Raw genomic sequence first — 6,152 nt, 5'->3', positions numbered from 1 at the left:
GCTATTTTTCACTGGTTAAAGTATGCAATAATTCTAGGCCTAAATGGGATGGTTAAATTCCCACGAGACGCCTAATCAAATATTCTATTTCATCCTTGTGCTATTTTACTCAGCGCTCCCAATGACATTATAATGTCTTCCACTGGGGGGTGGCGTTGAGCCAGGGATCATAAGCGGAGAAAGATCTGATGTTTCCAGTCCTCTCTGCACAGTGTACCATACATGACACAAACTGTACCATTATGTTTAGAGTTCATATCGGTACCATACATGACACAAACTGTACCATTATGTTTAGAGTTCATATCGGTGCAGGAGTTTCAACAGTAACCTACTTGGAGCCTGCAGTCTTAAGTGTAAGGGACGAATTCAGGACTGAGATGGTTTCAGATTTATTTTGTCCGGGGTTCTTCAGTCATGGTCATCACAGGGACCTCCTAATATGGCTGGCTTTCTATCCAACCATCTAAAGCCCCTTTTCCACTGCAAGGTGGAACCAGAACTTTCAGGAACCTGAACCTATTTTTTTTGGTTCTGGTTTTGTTTCCATTGCGAACGGCTCAGTTTCAGACCAGGTTCCTGGAACCGTTTTTAGGTCCTGCTCCTGAGGTAGAACTAAACTTTAGTTCTGGGAAGCTATGGGCGGGTCAGCAGTGGTGCTGCTCTTTTTTGGGACCTTCCCGGTTAGTTCTGGTCGTATGGAAACGTAAGCAAAACCTGGTCCCGGACCTTCACAGGTTATTGAAGGTTCTTGGTTCTGGAAAGTTCTGGTTCTAGTTCTGGGTCGGCCCTAAAGTGGAAATGGGGCTTAATACTGCTGGTTTTCAGTCCTACCAGGACCTCTAGTACTCCTGGTTTTCTGTCCTAGAAAGAAAGACCTCTAGTACTTCTGGGTTTCTATTCTACCAGGACCTGTAGTGCTGGGTTCCTCAAAAGGTAGGCTACTGCTGTTTCTTTACCAGGACCTCTGGTACTGCTAGTTGTCTTTACCAGGACCAGTAGTACTGGTACTGCTAGTTGTTTGTCTTAACCAGGACCAGTAGTACTGGTACTGCTAGTTGTCTTGTCTTTACCAGGACCTCTGGTACTGCTAGTTGTCTTGTCTTTACCAGGACCAGTAGTACTGGTACTGCTAGTTGTCTTGTCTTTACCAGGACCAGTAGTACTGCCTACTACTAAGTCCAAACAAAAACGCAGTACCAGCCCAGGTGTCCCTGAGATCCACGGTTAAAAAACTGACGTTATTTTCTCCGGGATCTGTTTGAAAGATTGTGTGTTTAATTAAATATTAAACGTTTTCTTATAACTGTATGAGTTGATTCATTTATTAAAAACTGACTGAATGTTAGTCACCATCATACAGTCTGGAGCAACGGAAGCTCTGGAAATGATCAGAGGATAAAGAAGGATGTGATGCTTCCATTTTGTCGCGTGAACCAAATGGCCCTACAAATGGTCAGTTATCAATGTAACCTTGGCCTACACTATATTTTATGTAGATAAGTGGGCACTAGTTATCGGTAACCAGAGAAATGGGTGCTTCTATAGCAGGGGTTCCCAAACCTTTTGGTCTCAGCCTCTCAGGACACCCCATAAATATTCTTTTAATCCGAGGCACCTTATATTTATAGCATATCGTCGTTGTCGGGTGGAAACCTTGTATGTCCAAAACTGTTTTGTATTTATCATCTATAAAATGTACTAAACTAGTGAAAACAGCCGATCTACAAGCACACAACGCATCGCGAGACGTTGTGTGCTTGCAGATCGGCTGTTTTCACTAGTTTTGTGCGACGGTCTTGTATGATGAAGCAGGGCTTTGCTTTACCGAAAGACGTACACATTTGAAACTTGGAGATACGAAGTTTCTGCCCAACGGTGACAATAATTTAGTGATTATGTTGCGAGGAAAACGTTGAGATAATAGCCATTTTGGTTGGAACTGATTGAAAATAAGAACTTTGTACTTCTTTACTACTAAATACTAAATATTTTTTCAAGTGTCCAAATAAATTCCAAATATTATCAAATTTTCTCGTGGCACCCCCACCCTGTAGACAATATACCTTCCGGTTGGTTCCAAGATTTCTATTTTGAAGTGCTGTGTTTAACGGAAGTTACGTTAGGGGAAATATAGTCTTGCGTAGCCAGACAACTATTCCACAATCTCTGAATGCTATATAGAGTCTGGAACAGCAGCTCCCCAACGGCGAGTAATGGAAACGGGCATTACCATTCAAGAAAATATATTTTAAAATGTCATTTCTGCTAAGCAGCAAGCTAAACATGCTTATATGATTTTTATTTATATAATGATAAATGTGTGCGATGTGAGACTGAAACGGAAGTGACGAGGGGGCTTCACTTCCGCTTCATCTCGCACTCATCGTTTCTATTTCCCTTTACCAGACTGTATGCCGGGAGCATTTGACCAAATCGCGGAGGCAACAGTCTGGCCACGCGAGACTAGGGGAAATAGGGAAGCTCACTTTCGGGGAAGCTCACGTGGCGGAAGTTGAACGTTTTCTGCCTTATATTGTCACCAGGCTTTTTTCTTCGCAGATGAGTAAAGCCTGGCTACGCAAGGCTACGGCACCCCTGGACTGCCGTCACGGCACCCCAGGGTGCCCCGTCACCCACTTTGAAAACCCCTGTTCTAGAGAACGTGTCTTCACTGTCTTGTTTTTTTATTTTTTATGCTGCACCAGACAGCAGCAATATCACTCCGTCCTTGGGTCACGCTTAGGTCAGGGGGAGAATTCTTCTGGAGGCATGTTTTCACTACAGTTCCGGAATTTTTCCTGCAAAATAATTAGCATAATGATTTTCAACTTGCCGGGAGTTTAGTTTTTTGGGTGTTTTCACATAAGCAAAAATGCTGGCATAGCCATAAAATACCTCGTTTTCACTAAACCGTTGTCGCGGTGTTGTCCGTTGTCCGTGTCCGTGTTGCCAGACTTTGCGAGAGAACTAAGCAACCAGGTGTACGAAAATAATCCCCAAAAAGTGATATTATCTAGGCCACACGAGCACTTTAAAACTACCCGCATCGCCACATCAGCTAATTGAAAATTACCGATCTACAAGCTCACAACAAATAAAACGAAACCAGCAACTATCATATACAAACAACTTTACGGAAATGAAGCCCAGAGTCGCTTATAATTAGCAGACATGGCAACACTTGCACTGAAAGACCTGGGAAAAAAAATGAAAAAAACACTCTCCCCAGTTCGTTGCGTTCACTGCGGTGGCATCGGTGCCTGTCCTGTCTCTTCTCTCTCTCACTCTGAACGCTACAGATGGATTTACTAAAACAAAATATTCTTCATGCTCAGCAACAACAACACATAAGGTCCGTTCGGAAAGGATCTCATCTAATGCAACGTGTTGCACCTGTGGGCTTTAGATTAGCTGTGGTCTGTGGACTCGCTCGGTGCTCAAAAGACTTTTAGGCTAATCATCACATGACAACGGCGATAAACTAATGATGCACCTTTTGTTGAGAACAGCTTCTTTCTTTCAGAACCTCTCCAGTCCCTCCGCAGATAGCGGAGGAAGAGGTTCCAAAAGGAGCTGCCGTTAAGAAATCGTTGCACTTTTGCAGGCAGCCAGCCATGGTCACAATGCGACTCTCACTCTACTCTTTATAGCCTAAATAATTATCCCTAATGCAAGGTGAAGCTGTATTATATTTCGACTGTAGGCCTATATCCCATTCACATTCTGATCGTTTTCAATCCCAAATACAATGCTTTAACTGTTATCATTGGCTCCTTACGCACCTGCTTGTCAAAAAACCGTCAAAAATAACGGTATGCGTTTTCACAGAAGGGAAATTTGTATTCTAACGGTACTTTAGCCAAAAATTACTAGGTATTTTCCCGTCAAATTTCGGCCTCCAAAACTCCCGGAATACAAAATAAGTGGCCGTTTTCACATGGCGTGAATTTCAAAATTGCCGTCATTTTTGACAAGACTTCCAGAAGTTTTGCTCAGTGAAAACGGGGCTATAGAGGACTAAGCTGGGGTTAGGGTTTAGGGGCTTAGGGTTTCAACCTTGGGTAGTATGTGACTTTGGGCTCTGTGGAGATGATTGAGCTAAAGGAAACGCTCACATGTATGGAGCATCCTCAGTACAGGTGTGAATGTGCTGTTCTTTGCACATTCTGGATTCAGAGGGGAAAAGCAGAGATGGAATCAGTGACCACATGAACACTTGAGATTGTATTTTGCCTCTACAATTTTCTTAGCCAATTTAATTATTAATTAATAACAATAGGCTAAATAATATCAAAATGACTCATGATTGCTTGTGTGTTAATCACTACGTCTCGGATGGAAACCTCGTATGTCCAAAACTTACTTTCAGGATTCAAATTCAAAGGAAGAGCAACTTTTCTTTGACGATGGTAAGCCAGATTGGTCCACCGCAACCTGCAGGCAGGAAATGAAATTTCTGCTGCATCATAGGATATATACTTCTCCCTTCATGTCCTCTTCAACACCACACAACAGGCATAAGATGGCTCTAAGCTTACTAAATCAATATGCATGAGAAACGATTATATGGATTAAATGGTTATATAATTTATGGATTAAATGAGTGAGCTGAAAACACATGTTTATGTGCGTGCGTGTGTGAGTAGGTAATTGGATACCCTTGTGTGTACAGAGAGATATGTAATTTGTCCACCATAGCCTCTCATTACCCCATTGAGTGAGATGTAGAATTGTAATTTACCACCTCTTTAACCTCTAATTGAAATAGTATGTTAGTGTGCAATTGTGGGCCCACACCAGATTAAAAGTATAAAGACAAGGCTTAGAAAGTAAAATGACCTTTTTTATTTATTTTTTATTATTCAATCATCATTGCTAACTTAGCCAGTGTCCTCTAATGGTAGACGTGTACCTGACAGAGCTACGTCCAGGGTCTGCCATCAGTCCAATTAATCCATTCAAGGAGCGATCCAGTCTGCACATGAACTTATAAGTCAGCTTCCTCAACAGAGCCATGAAGGTGGTGAGACCCAGAGTAACAAAGAGCTCACTGGCCCTTGTGCTCCTGGGTTTCTTTAACAGTATACGAAGGCAGTCATTGTAGGCTACTTGCAGCGTCCATAAGCTCTCTTCCTTATACTTCACCCACAGAGGGGCTGTATATAGAGGGGTGCAGTAAGCTCTAAACAGGTTTACCTTAACATCAGTAGTACAATGGTGAAATTTACGAACCAACATATTTGCTTGTACATAGAGCATTCTCCTCTGTCTAGACATATCCTCATCATCCTCAAGGGTGTCTGTAATAATGTGCCCAAGATATTTTGTACTTTTCGACACACACATTGTTTGACCAGACAGGTAAAAAGCAGGAAACTTGATGTCCAAGTCCTCCTTAGTTCTACAGATCAGGACCATGCTCTTCTTAGCATTATACTTAATATCAAAGTTGATACCATAATTAGTACAGATATTGAGCAGCTGTATTATCAGTAATACTCTAAATCTACTAGCTGCACTTTGTTGAGTCCACTCTACTTGCTCTCTGACTCAAAATATGTCCTAACCCCAAAAAATGGACACAAAAGGTTTTTCAATGGATTCTGGTAGTATTGGGTGTGCTAAATAACATACTCAAAATCTACCTCCCCTAAAGCCGCCATTTTCAAGATGGCGTCCCAGATGGTCGCGGGGGGCTTAAAATGGCTATATCTCGAATGGAAAAGATTTTACAAATATTTTGTCAACTGATTCTGGTACCTGTTGACATGCTTTAGATCATACTAAAAATAGAGGAAAATATTCCTTTCGGAAAGGCTTCATTTTCAAGATGGCGTGACTGGCATCCACGTTGGCTGCCGGGAGCTTCAAATGCCTATAAACTGGGATTTAATCTATAAAAAATCATAACAATTATGCAATTGGTGACTAGTTGTAGATTTTTGGCATGAAGGCATGAGCCGATCTACAAGCACACAACGCCTTGCATCGTGTGCTTGTAGATCTGCTGTTTTCACAACTTTTGTGCAACAGCCTTGTATGATGAAGCAGTGCTTTGCTTTGTGAAAAAATGTATTTGAAACTTGGAGATACAAGGTTTCTGCCCGACAGTGACGATTTACTTGGTTGGCCGCCCAGCCCCCAAAATG

This window comes from Nannobrachium achirus, assembly GCF_963921795.1.
Source record: "Nannobrachium achirus genome assembly, chromosome: 12".
Lineage (NCBI taxonomy): Eukaryota > Metazoa > Chordata > Actinopteri > Myctophiformes > Myctophidae > Nannobrachium > Nannobrachium achirus.
The sequence above is the reverse complement of the archived record's forward strand: the minus strand, read 5'-3'. Positions refer to the sequence as shown.